The following is a 14,446-nucleotide window of genomic DNA, read 5'->3' on the forward strand; positions in this document are numbered from 1 at the left end:
TTTATTATATCTCACTAAACAAAAAGTTCTTCCTCTCTTTTCTCTTTCTCTTTATATATACATTACACACGCAGAAAGAGATGCACACACATATGAATGTACAGACATATGTGTCTTGACATTTTAACCATTTTGTAGTCAAAATAATTAACACATGACTAAAGAGAATAAGATTAGGTTTATTGTTGGTCATTTTAAACCATTTAAAAATATTTTTGGTTATTTACTTAATTGTGTGTTCATATTAAGACTCAAATTCTAAAAATGCATAATAATGGATTTTTTCTGTATAAGGATTAAATGAGACATTGTGGTTATATCTCATCTGTGGGTTTTATGTATTAATTTGTAGATTCATTTGCATATTAAACAGATATTGACAAAGTGCCTACTATGTGTGAGTGGTATTCTAGGTAATTGAAACAAGAAGGTAATACTGATCAAGGCAGGCAAGCTTGGTCCCCACTCCGCTAAAACTTCAGTGGACTTGAGAGACAAAAATAAACATATAAAGCAAGCAAATATTAAATAGTGAAAATATTAAGAATAATATTCAATTGGGTGTCGTTTAGACTACAAGTACCAAAATGACTTGGTATAAAGGCCCGGGGGCAGAAAAGAGCCTGGGTTGTTGTTTAAGGAGGAAGGAACTCTGTGTTGTTTCTTGGGGATTAAATAAGGGAGTGGCTGTTGATGTGATCAAAGAGGTAAGTAGGCATCAAATTATGTGAGACGGGAGAGGCCAAATAAAAGTTTGAATATTCTTAAAAATTTTGACAGAATCCACTCAGGTTTCCAATAGGGAAGAGACAAGATCAGATTTACATTTTAGCAAAGGTTACTTAGGCTGCACCTCAGAGAGATAAGAAGGAAATCAAAGCAACTACTTACAAAACTGCAGAATTTCAGTCAAGAGATAATCTGGAATAGTCTAGCTAGTTGGAAGTGGAAAGGAAGAGATATGAATAGATTTATAATACATTTTAAATATTTATTCTAAAGTAGGCAAGAGGATTAAATACAAGAAAATATTGTATGAATATACAGTGTATACAACAAAGCAGTGTACAGTGCTTTACTATTCTCATCATTATTGCATAAATACTAGAATGACTATGGCTTACCATATAGCAGCTTAGCAGAGTAGTAGAGACAGATGGCCTGGCTATTGGAGAAGTTATAAAAATCTTCTGTACTTCAGTGTTTTCCTCTATAAAATGGGTAATAATAATGTTACATCACATAAAGAGCTGATGACATGATTAATATATACAAAGTGCTAATAATATGCTCAGTATTAGCAGCTGTTACTAATGTAAAAAAATTTTTTCATGGGTGAAAGTTTTTTCTTAAAAAGTTTTATTTATCAAATGTTAGCTAAAGATAGATAATGGATAGATAGATGAGAGATGATAGATAGATGAGAGATGATAGATGATAGATAGATGATGATAGATGATAGATAGATAGATGATAGACAGGTGATAGATAGGTAAATAGATAGATAGGTAAGAGAGAGAAAGAGAGAAAGAGAGAGAGAGAGAGAGAGACCAGGTCCTGACACTTGAAGTCTAAATCACTAGCTGCATGGTTAGGTGAAAAATACAAGCGTATCTGCCATCCTGGAGTTGAGAAATGCTTGTATACGTGATGTTTCATGGAAGAAAAATGTTAGCTGTTTTGAAAGAATTGACATTGGCTATCGATAAATGGGGTAGCAGAAGGTGAAGCGGAGGCAGTTCTATGATAGGACCACAATGTGTAAGGAAGAAATATCTATTACTTTTGATAAGTTACAAGCAATGGTCCTGGAAGTTCATGCATATGCAGTTTGCAGTGGAGTCATGTTGTCAACTAATAGATGCCTGGACGGTGATTCAAAGCTCCAGGATACATTCATGATTGTGAGCAGTCTTTTTGTTATTTGTCCTCCAGTTATTAACAGGCTAACTGCTCTGTCTCTTTCTCTCATTCTTTCACCAGCTATAACTTAATATAGAATATACCAGAATGTTTTTTCTGTCAATAATATGATAAACTAATAGTTTTAATAATCTAATATTTTTTAATATCTTCTATGCAGCACCAATATGATTTAATGGAAAGATAGAGGAGTTTGGAATGCAAAAGATTATACTTGAACTCCTGCTCCACAACACATCATTTCTTCTTGACTTTGAACATATTACTAAACCTCTCTAAGGCTCAGTTTCCCTACTTATAAAAAAAGAGACATTAAATCCTCTATCACAACAGTAATGTAAGAATACAATTATATATTTATAAATCATTCAAAACTGTGACTGACACAGGCAATAAAGTGAAATATTAGTTACTATGAAAAGTTGAATGCTTCCAATTCTTCATTTCCTTTCTATAAAATTCACCAATATCCATCTTAGCCATGTGACTTTTGGCCAAGTACAGGTTGCTGTTGTTACTAAAGGGCAGTCTTTACATGTGTAGGTTTTGATTGCCCTCTTGTGCTCCTGTTGTGTATCATGAGAAGACTATGAGCTGCTAGTCCTAGGAAAGCAAGGAAATATTGGGGGCATATCTGAAGTCAGGCAGAAACCTGGAACCATTCAGCGAAGACACAGAAAACCCAAATATCTGTGAGGAACCAAAGAAGCATTTATATTCTTACAAGACACTGGAATTTGAAAGATGTTTGGAAAACAGTTCTACTGCATCCAAATTTGATTATAAACTTCCATAAGTTAGATATTTTTTCAACAGTAAATTGAACTGTAGTTTATACTAATTATCAGTGAACAAGGACTTGTTAATAGTAACCCTGTGGCTGGCATTGTGGTAGATTCTCTCGGAGAAATAAATAAATAAATAAATAAACACATAAAGCTTGATAAATTTAGGATTTCTCACTGGGAACACACTGTTTGCTCCTCATGAGGTTATATATCCTAAGCATGCTCCTGAAATTGGAGATGGAAGAACTAGATGCAGGAAAAATATTTGTAGACAATACCAGTGTTGAGTTGGACATGAATTTTGAAGCAATTCGGCCCTACAGATACTGCTATGAAAAACATGAGTCATTACTCACTCCCTGACTTTTTTTTCTGAGGCCTAAGTAAAGACAGTACTCTCCCCCAACCCCAGGACCAGAGTCTCCTGACTGCACACTCATCTTCCTGCTTAATGGGACCTGCTTCCCTTGGAGGCTACTGGCAAGTTAACCTTCGGAGTTTGATCAAATTCATCTTCTGAATATTGTTCTTGTCTTTAATGAGCCAAAGTGACACTTTACATTGAAATTTAAAAGGGGAACAAGTAGGAGAAGTCCAATGATACACTGTTTTATTAGATTTCTGATTGGAAACAGAGATAAGCTGTGGCCTTACATGAAAATCACCCATCTTTCAATTCTGAAGGATTCAGATTTGAACTTGGTGTGTTATTTATCCTCTGTCAGGCTCTGTAATTGGAGATGCAGAGCTTTCAGAGGAAGATGGGAGATAGTTGCTGAAAGAGGAATCTTGTGTAGACACAATCAAGGTAGCATCTTCCCCAACCTTTTAACTGTACCTCAACAGTGAAGGAGAGAAGGAAGAAATAAAGAAGAATGAAGGGAGAGAGGAAGGGGGAGAGAAGAAAAAAACAGACATTTTTTGAGCAATTTATATAAACAAACTAGGTACTAGAGGTTTCATAATATATGATGTATATATATTAATATACTCAACTAACTATATGTTTTCCCTGCAAGCTATATATGAATAGATCCATTTTACATGTGAGTTAAATGTATTGTTTACTGTATATGGGCTAGTAAGAATCTATACTTAATATGAATGAAATAAATAACAATTTCAAAAGCAATGATCATCTCATTTAACCTTTATAACTGTCTGAAGATATTTTATTAGTACTCAGATTTAAAAGAGACAGGCTAATGAAGGTTTAACAACATGCAAAAAGTCATACAGCTTATAAATGAAAGAGCCTGGCTCACACTGAGTTACCTAACTACAAAGCTCCTGCTTTTCTACTTCTAATTAATGAATGTATTTATATTTAATGAGCTGATAAATACAAAACTCACTCGTTTTTTCAAATATGTTTTGCAAGAGAAGTGCAGTTGATGATTAGGACAGAGCTTGAGCAGTAGTTTCTGTGCTGGTTCACGCATCTTGCCTAATTTAAATAATTTCCCAATTTTTTTTTTTTTCAGTTGTTTTAAAGTAAAATCTCTCTTTCCCATCTCACAACTAACTACTAATTACATTTCTCCTATTTAGCAGATATACAGTCTGTCACCTAAACCAGCATCCCCTTCTGCTGAAAAAGCAAGGTTTCGGTGTTAATTAGAAATAATTGTTGTGATTTCTCTACCTACCTAGCTTGGGTTTCCAACAGAGCAGCACATCCCATTAGCCTTTGAAGACAAGAATGTTGAAAGAAAAATATATCTTTTGAAAAACAAACACCACTGAGTTCAGGATCCAGTAATCTTTACTAAATCCTTCTCTGTGCAAAACAAAATTGATATTATGTAAAATCACAGAAAAAGTGGAATACAATGGTTGTTTCCTTCAGACAAGTGTCAAACAGTAGAGGAATTAGGTTAGGAGGGAAAGGTAGCAACTACATTTTATGAGGTGAGATGTAATCCCAAAGAATTCTTCAAGTTTTATCTCACTTAAAATTCCAAGATTGAGTCATTTGAGTTATTAATTCATGAAGAGTCCTTATTGCAAATGAACATTTTTTGGAAGTGATTGAGAGGGAGCAGTTTTGCCACCCCAAAATATGCCCTTTGGGGTATTGATTTTAAGCCAATTATCAAACAAAAATATCAGAAGGAAGCTCTTTCCCTGTCTAAAGGAATGCAGATAGAAAAATCTGCTTAAAGGAAGGGAGCATTGCCTTAGCTCATAATGTAAACTGAATATGGCAGATAAAGAGAAATGAATCAAAATCCATTCATTAGCCTTCCCTCTGTGTCCCATTGTTTCTGGGTGGGCCAGAAAGAATTCGTTAACCATATGTTTAACCCATAAATTACTTGTTTTTCCTTTGAAATCCTAGACCTCCTGCCTCCCTCTTTATTGTCCAAAATGACATATACACTTCAACTGCCCAAAGTGGCTCCTGCTCATATATATTTTCCTCAGGATATGTTTGTTTCTTTCTTTGTTTGTTTGTTTATTGTTTTTAGAGAGAGAAGAAGAAAGAAAGAGACAGAAAGAGAAACATTAGTGTGAGAGAGAAACATCACTTGCTTGCCACCCATACATGCCCCAACCAGGAATGGAACCCATAATCTAGTTATTTGCCCTGATCGGGGATGAAACTGCAACCTTTTCATGTACAAGACCACACTCCAATTGATTCACCCAGCCAGGGCTGGGCTCATAATTTTATGATACCCCAAGCACATATATAATGAATGTGGGACATTTTCTCCTATTAATCTGTCATATGTTAATTTGATTATTAAACCAGCCAGATGGCCTTAGAAGGTGAGAGGAAAGCTATATTTTTGAGCCCTAGATGATGAAGTGTAGAGTTGTGTGTGCACATGCGTGTGCGTACACGTGTGTATGTGGGGGGGGAGATGAAACTATGTGTATTTGTGATGAAAAGAGTGTAGAAATCATATTAGGACATTTAGTGCATTTGCACCTTTAGCTTATCTATCTGGAAGGCACCAAGCAGGTCTTTCAAGAGATGACTCAAAGCACTGAGATGTTTTCACTAGTTAAGTTCTAGTTACCATATCCCCCACTTAAGTTCTTACCTAATTGCAGAAAACTTCACTAGTTGGCTTGGGATTTAGCTAAATGTGTTTACATCTAAATTTCACCTGGTTTATAATGTAGTAGAAGGTAAAACAAAACAAAACAAAACAACCTTCACATTTGCAGGACCTGGTCCAAAATATAAATACAGACTTTGGCATTTAATCATAAGGCAAAATGAATATTTGCTTCAATGCTTAGCAAGAGTTCTTGTTAAAATATTTCCTACCCTATCCTCTCATGGCACCACTGTTCAAGGCACGATATCATTGGAAAAGACAAGAACTTTGTCTCTTGGTAAAAATAACTCATTGTCTCAGTCTTCTCCAAATGAAATTTGATCATGGAATAGCTTAATTTGATAATGAAATTAGGAAGTTCATTTCATCACCCAGATCAAATCAAAAATAGGATGGAAGGTGAGGGTCATGGTCAGAAAGCTGCCTAGGAATTTGAACTTAGGTTTATTGAGAGGAGACATTTAGAAGTAGTAGTGGGCATGGCTCAAAACCAGAACTCCTGTACAGAGTTAGATCTCAGAGACCTGCAGCCCAATCTCAATTTTATGCAGATAAAAAACAAGGAGTTCTTGTCTGTTTTGATATCAATTTCAAGTATTAGAAAGGTGACCATCCCCCACCCCACTGTCATTTTCCTTAACAACATAATACAAATTTTGTAAATTTCAGCGTGATTTCTCTGTTGGGGTAAAATTAGTCCATGTTAAATTCTTTCAAACTGTGGTGGGAAATTTTCAGCCCAGTGTTCAGGGATTTGGTTACTTGTTTCATCACTTCTCCTCTTCCTTTACTTCAATCATGACTTCAAATATATATTTTCTTTATCTTCTCCCAAACCCTATTCTCCTCCATTATCTTCATATTAAGCCTCCCACTACCACATAATTATCATGTGGAGATTTCATTTGGAACTGCATGGCCCTGTTCTGCATATCCAGGCCCTAGGTATGAGGACAAGTGATAGATAGTGAGAGCATCTTGCTGTAGCCAGAGAGAAAAACTGTTCATGTAAGATCAGAAAAGCCTTGCTTTTTCCACTCTGCCTTGGGCTATTCTATTAGATTGTTCGCTAGCAGTGAAATTTATTGAATAATATTGTTTGCAACCCGAGATTTGGGCTGTTGAACTTTTAAATAAGAGACAGTAGGGAATAGAATGAAAATGAGTTTTCATTGAGGTATGCTTCATTTTTCCCTTGCAATTACCTCCAAAACAAATTTTTACCAATGGGTTCCCAAGTGCCTCCTCGCAGAACATAGCAACACAGAAAGTAAGCACAGGTATGTGTGCAGGTGAAGAATCAACTTCCCAAGGCATTCTCTCTTGCTCTAATTAAGACAAAATGTTAGAACAGAGAAGAAAACACACAATTTCACAGCTGGATCTGGCTCCAGTGATCAAAGGTTTTATCTTGGGATAAACCCTAATCATTTTTAAACCAGTGGTGTTGGCTGGTATAACTAAAGCATGATTTTTCAGGCAGAGAAGCTTGAATGAGGCAAACAGAAGCTTATGCTGGTATATAAGGAAAACAGGTTGCATTGTCAAAGAGTGTGTTGGGGTAGAGAACTGGAGGATGACTTTGGAGCTTGGGGGTCAGTCCCAATTCCTCTCTTTATTATTAGAGTGGTCACAATTAGATGAACTGTTGTCCACCTAACATATCTGATAAATATCTAGTGTATCTGGTACGTAAGGTGCTATACTTTTGTCAACCTCTCCCCATAGGGGTGTTTCTTAGTTTCAGAACTTTGTTTTCAAGAGCAGCAGATTTGTATTAATGTCCTAGTTATCAATGTTCTTACTTGATAGGGCTCAAGCAAAGGTTCACACTTCCCTTGGAAAAGATTTCAAACATGTTATGTGAGCTATTCTCCACTTTTCTCACTGCTCCTATCAGGTTCCACCTGTTACATTCCCTAGAAAGCTAGGATTGCAACATCTATATCATCTGGTTTGAATTAGGCTACATCACCAGGAAGCAGTGTCAGGAGAATTTAGGCCAAGATAAAAGAGCTTGGAGTGTTTATTCCCTCACTCATTTCCTGCAACAGCACTGGGGTTCTGCCAGGAGCTTCTTTTAACTCCTGTCATGTGGCTTGTTTGGCTCCAAACTCTCTCCAGGCAGCAGACCTGTAGGTGGTGAGGTTTCCCACTCCTCTGTCAACATTGAGCTCTCCTTGTTTCAGCCCTTGTGAGTGTGAATTTTGTTTCCACTGCAACTAAGACCATTGCAGTTGCTTCCACTGGGACTGTGAGACGTGATGGTTACATGGGAATCCCAGAGAGCAAGGCAGAGCGAACTGTTAGCCTCTGCATAGCTGTTAGCACATCAGTCCTCACGCTGTGCCCTCCATACCCCCTGCCAGCCTTACATGATGTCCTCACCATTGATGTGTTGTCTTTGGGTTAATTTAAAGGCCTCTGTTACTCTGCAACTCAAAAAATGAAACAAATCAAGCACTTTGGCTTGGCTTCATTCATTAATGTGATTTCTGTAAATTATGAGAGAGTAAAGATTATTCATTCATTCACTAATTGATCTATGTGTCTCTTTATAAATTCCATCCATGAGCTTTCAGTATAGATCCTTACATCAGTCTCCTGACTGGAGGGGAAATAAAGAGACATACTCCACTGGCTCAGTGAAGAGAGTTTAAGGAAGTTGTTATCACCACGAGGCCTGAAGGTACAAGAAGAAACATAACCAGAGCCCAGAGAGAACTGGTTCTGTGGAACTGGTCTATGAGGAAGAGGCTGAAGTTGTAGAAGAATATGGTCGTTGCCAGAAGAGTAGTACCTGTGTACAGAGAGAGTGGGAGGAACTGTTTCTACGTTTCTCTCTTCCCTCACTCAGATTTCTAGAGGGTGTCTTCTTCCTTTTGATTAAACCCAGTATTAAGCCATAAGGCAAGGTAGTCTGAGTGAGTCAGTGAATATGGGTCAGTCTCTTGAAGAAGAAAACTGGAGAAGGAAGAGTAGCTCTGGGTGTGCGACAAATGAAAAATACCTTAGCCTTCAAATGATGTAGAAGGTGAATATGTAAGTCTTGATGAAAATAATGGTTCTTGCTTATAGGGAGCTCAAAATATAAAGGTATAGATTTCAGAGGCAAGACTAGTAGTTACATATAGTGCTGTTGACCCCACTAGTCAGAATCATATCTTTGGGAAAGCATGATTCTTCTCTGCAACAATACATTTTTGTTTGAACTCAAACAAAAGAGACATTGATAGCAAAATAATTTCTTCTGTGCTTAGTTTGAATAAGTAACAAGTTAGGTTTGCATATTTAATAGGCCACTTCAGTTGTATCAGAACAGTGTATGTGTTTTCATTGTCAACTGTCAGAGAGAGGCTTCCTGTCATTTCCTTGAAACTATATTACTCAAAGAATACAGAGTGGGCATTCTGTGATTGGTTAAAATAACCCATAGTTGGATTTCTAGTGGGCATTTTGCATTGGAGGCCTCCAAAACCACCATCAGACTCGATGATTCAATAGGACTCGTGGAACTCAAAAGTTGTCATACTCCTCATAATAGCTTATTATATAGCAAAGGATACAGAGTAAGATCGACAAAATGTAAAGTCTGGGAAAAAACCAGCAGCAAGCTTCCAGGAATCCCCTCCCGGTAAGATTACACAGAAAATACTTAATTCCTCCTACTAATGACATGTGACAGGTGGAAAAGGATGCCTATAGTGGATACTTTTCTGAACTTGGTTGTCTAGGGTTTCTATTGGGCATTAGTCATATAAACATATAGCACCATTGTGACTGAACTCAGTCACTCAAGCTCCAGGCCTCTTGAGGGGAAGCAGATGTTCAACATAGATCACATTGTCAGCATAAGCTATCTGGAAAAACTGATGCTGTGGTTCAAGGCTTCAGGCATTCAGAAATACTCTTATCAGACCGAAGGTTCCAAGAGCTTAGTCTTCAGTAGCCAGCTAATGGCCAGTCATGAAAACAGCCTTTCTTGGGACTCTGCAGGCTTTGAGCAGGGCAGGCTTGCTAAGTTAACCCTTTCTCACACACATGTAAGAGTGCTAGATTTGATTTTCAGACTCCTCTCTCAATGTAAGCAGCATGTCTAAAAAAATCACTTGAGTAGCCTATGTCTATACCTTCTCTACTTTAATGCTAGCCACTAGTGATATCATGAGACTAACTACATTGACTCTTGTGTTCCAGCTTCTCCTTTGAATCTTTTCTCCAGTCTTCAGGGCTCACTCAGTCTCTCCTTGCAAGTTCTCACCATCCTCATATTCTCTCTTCTTCCCTGTCACACCGCATTTGCAGAAAGGCTTGGAGATTGCCACTTACTGCGTACAGTGAACTGAAGTCTCTACTTAGGCAGTTAATACCTCATTGTCTTGTTCTTCCTGGCAAATGACAGGATTTACCCCCTGATAAATGAAGAAGAAAACGCCTGGGAAATCATCACATTAGGCTGTCACTAATCAAAGCCCTTTGTCTCCTAGCTATGTGATGTCTCACCTTTGGTACCTTATTTTACATTTGCAATTTTGACTCCAAAAGACTTTTACCATGGGTTATCAGCTCAATGCTATTCACATGATAAGTGGAGCAAAACAGTTTACAGTGACATCTATTTATTGGGTGCAGCATATCCTCTCCCTTCTCTGTTAGAAATATAACTTCTCAAATAATAAATAACTTAAACAAAGTATGGTGAGACCTTATGTGTTTCCATAAATAACCCAGGACATTTTCCTTCTTTGTGAGTCAGTATTTCTCAGGTATTCACCCTTAATTGGAAAATTGTTTTATTTAATAAAAACATCACCAAATGAACAGATTTCATATATTTCACATTTTCCTTTTTCCTCTAACCTTGGCTGAATTTCAACTCAAAAAGAAAAGAAAAGAAAAGAAAAAAGAAAAGAAAAGAAAAGAAAAGACAGTTGCTGAGGCCACAAAGTGACATGATTGGACGCGGGATGGAAAGCTACCTTTGAGATTTTGAGAACCGTCTTCATGCCTTCCCTTCCCCCCCAAAAAAAAATTCTCTTAAAAGGCACAAAACCACTTGTTATTTGGAGATTAGCAGCTGTGTTTGGGACAATGTAATTATACATAGTACTTTATACTCTTGGCAAACAAATGTACCTGTGAATATTTGTATCGATGCATGTGTATATCGGAATAGCGGTTTGCTGCAGTATATGTCTGTTTATGCAGGTGAGGTTATTTATCCCACAGTGTGTCAAGATCGGTGTTCTCTTGTGTCTAAAAATAACTTATAGAAAACACACAAGAATAAGAAATATAAATCTAACATCCTACAGCCCAGAAAGCTGTTATTGTGCAGCTTTCTTTGGAGCATATATTGTTCTGTGATGACATGAGAAAGGAAAACAGGACCCCTTAAGACATTTCTAGCCCTGAATACTTCATAGACATGGAGAAAGAGACATAGCAAAAGGTATTTGCTTTGCTGAAACCAAGTGAGTATCGACCTCATTTGCTGACAACCTAGGGCTTTTTTTTCCCCCATGGAAAACAAGAGAATAGCAGAAAGTTACATATTTGTAAGATAAAACAATTAAAATTAGAGATGTTTATGATGCAATTTTATAGAAAAATAAACACGGCAGATATTTATAAGAAATAAAACATAAATTGAGCAGGTTCTCTGACCTCGGGGTACCATGGTATCAGTTTAGGAAGACAGATCAAAACTTCACTTCCTCCTTCCAATTTCCAGGCGCTCTTGCCGGCTGTGCCCAGGACTTCCCCTGGAGGGCGTGCTCTCAACAGTAGCGGTAGTGACTCCTGTAAAACACAAATCGAATCCTGGCGTTTCTGCCTAAAAACTTTTGGTGGCTTCCTATTGTGTTTAAAGATCTGAAATCATCTTATAGTCTTTAAAGCTCTAGGTGATCTCGTCCTTAGGCTTAATTCTCAGCCTCCTTCCCTACCATGGTCCCTTTACTTGCCTTGTTCCAGGCTACGGGGATGCTCCTCTCATTGTTCCTAACACGCCAATCACTTGCCTGCCTTTGGGCCTTTTCCAATCACTGCTCCTTCTGCCTGAAATGTTTTTTGCTTCTCTTGGCAGGACTGCTTCCTTCTCTTTTTGGGGGTGGGGTTTGAAAACAGAAATGTTAGTTACAGCAAAAAATAAACCTTCCCTAAGAGCCTTCATTTATTTTTTAAATTAACACCAGATTACTTTCCTGTATTTTATTAAAATTTTTTATTATACACACACACATATATATACAGGGGTAGGCAAAAGTAGTTTACACTTGTGAGTATGCAAAACACAGTTTATTGTTATTTATTTATTATTGTACTTATTATTTTGTATCCTTCCTTATGATTTATCTTTTAGGTACTGATGGCTGGTAATGTAACCTACTTTTGCCGCTCCCTGTATATATCCCATCTTCACTGATATCCCTCCCTCCTCCGTCCTCTTCTATTGCATATTTTGTCAGAAGCCCACTGGTTCATTCACCTCCTGTCATTCCCACTGTATTGCAGTGATGGTCCTTGTCCTGGAGCACAGTGACAAAAGGCATCATTTTGTCTTCCAGTTGCAACTGAATTGTATTTATCTAGGTTTTAAAAAAGTATTAATTCATTCACACTACTTATCGAATCTAATATGCATTAAACACGGTCCTTGCAATGCATTTTAAAGGAAAACAGACAAATTCCTGCTCTTGTGGAGTGCTTATTCTAAAAGGAAAAAAAAATGCCTAAATTACAAAAGAGTTCTAATTTTGCTAGGTGCTTCAAAAAAATTCATTATCCTAGGATTGCATATAAGCTCACCCTCGTCCTGAAGAATGAGAATAAAATAGCTAGGAAAGAGGGAGAGAGGGTTCTAGAATAGATAGTGAGAAAGCTCTGAGACAGGGAAATATATTGTGTATTTAGGGTTGAAAGAAGAGAGTAGTGGGGCTAAAGCATAAAGGGCAAGGGGAAGAATTGTATAAAATAAACCAAAAATAAAGCAAGGAGTAGATACTGAATTCCTGAGGAGGTTACCCCTAAAGAATTGGTATTTATACAAAGAACAAGAGTGGGTCATAAAAGTGAGTGACCAGAGTTGTATTTCTACAAGTTACTTGTTTTTTGTTTTGTTTTTATAAAGCCGATCAAGTGAGGATGAAAATATCTTATATATCCCTAACCTTGTTCAGTGGTTGACACATGACAGACATACGAAATGTATTTGTTAATAAATGACTAAACGATGCAAGGAGAAAATATGTTTGCCATTAAGACTATCAGATTCTTGAGGATAGAAAGTGTTTTTTTTGTTTGTTTGTTTGTTTAAGTGTATTTACTTCCAACAAACTATGAGACATAGGAGGTGTTGATTGTGTATTTGCTAGATTGTTTTGGCTTTTACCCTCTTTTCATCTCCCAGCTGGGCCAATAGCTCCCCAAACCATTAGGTCATAAAAGTAGCTCCCACTTTATTATGTGTTGCCCCCTATTCTTGCTGCTCCTGGAATTTGAATATTAATTTGTAAAAGGAGGTGTCAAAAAAGTAAAACAATCATTCATCCCCACCAGCCACACAAATTCACAGGTACTCATTCTTGGATCCTTAGATTCTTATTCAAAGCAGAAAAGAGAAGAATGAGAATGTGTTAATGAATCTGTCCTAGGCCTTTTGCCTAGTTTTCACGGCCCCTATCTTTATCTGCTGTAATCATTGGAACTGCACATCTGCTGAAGAGTGTGTGCAATGGCATATGACAAGTGAATGAAAATTGGGAAACTGGTCATTTCCACTCCAACCGCTATTTCCTTCCACTCAGTTAGCATGTGTTCTATGGTGTTAAGCCTTACTTATTGGTTCTGCCATTTTGCTAAAGAAGTTAAGTGTTGCAATTTCAAGCTGCATCATAATTTCTTTATTAGTGGTTGAAATAATTTATAAAATGTTGAGGGAACGTTCTTGTCAAAAGCCTTGGTGTGAGAATGATGTAATGAAACATTCTAGCCCTCCTACCCCTTGAAGGCTGTGATCCTTTTGTTTCACATAATAAAATCCTCTTTAACCAAAAACAATTTGCTGAATGTTTTAAAGAGTCAAAATTGTTGCTCTCCTATATTCGATTGTGCTCTTTATGTTACTGTGAATATCATTTGGTTTATTTTTTCCTTCTTCTCTTCTTTTCCTAATGCTTTTTTTCATTCATTTAATGAATAAAACTATATCTCAGGATGTGTATTCTTTATTGAATAAAGCACAACATACTATCTTCTAAGTGCCTCAATTAACTGGCTTTGCAATGATAGCACAATCATATTGTACAGGGAGTTAAAGAGAAATTATTTTGACCTTTGAAGTTTTGCCAGAAAAATTTAGGAATAAGTTTTTACTTACTGAGATTATTGGCACCAAATATTCCTCTTAATCTCCTGATGTTAATCTCTACTCAGAGATCAGATGATACAGTTTTGTGACCCGTATCTAGGATCTGGACGGGCTTTCCTGTAATCCGGAGTTTTGAATCAGTCAGTCATTGCCTTTCTGCCTTGTAAACATGGTTATTCTTGTAGCCACCATTGCTGATATGGAGAGGGGTTCCCACCTTAATTTTATTACAAACTCTTAGGGGCCTATTAAAGGAATGGCTTATCTTGTAATTTTCCTTATAGCTCTCT

The sequence above is a fragment of the Pteronotus mesoamericanus genome, unplaced genomic scaffold (genome assembly GCF_021234165.1).
Source record: "Pteronotus mesoamericanus isolate MK-2021 breed Mesoamerican mustached bat unplaced genomic scaffold, CSHL_Meso_final contig_44, whole genome shotgun sequence".
Taxonomy (NCBI): domain Eukaryota; kingdom Metazoa; phylum Chordata; class Mammalia; order Chiroptera; family Mormoopidae; genus Pteronotus; species Pteronotus mesoamericanus.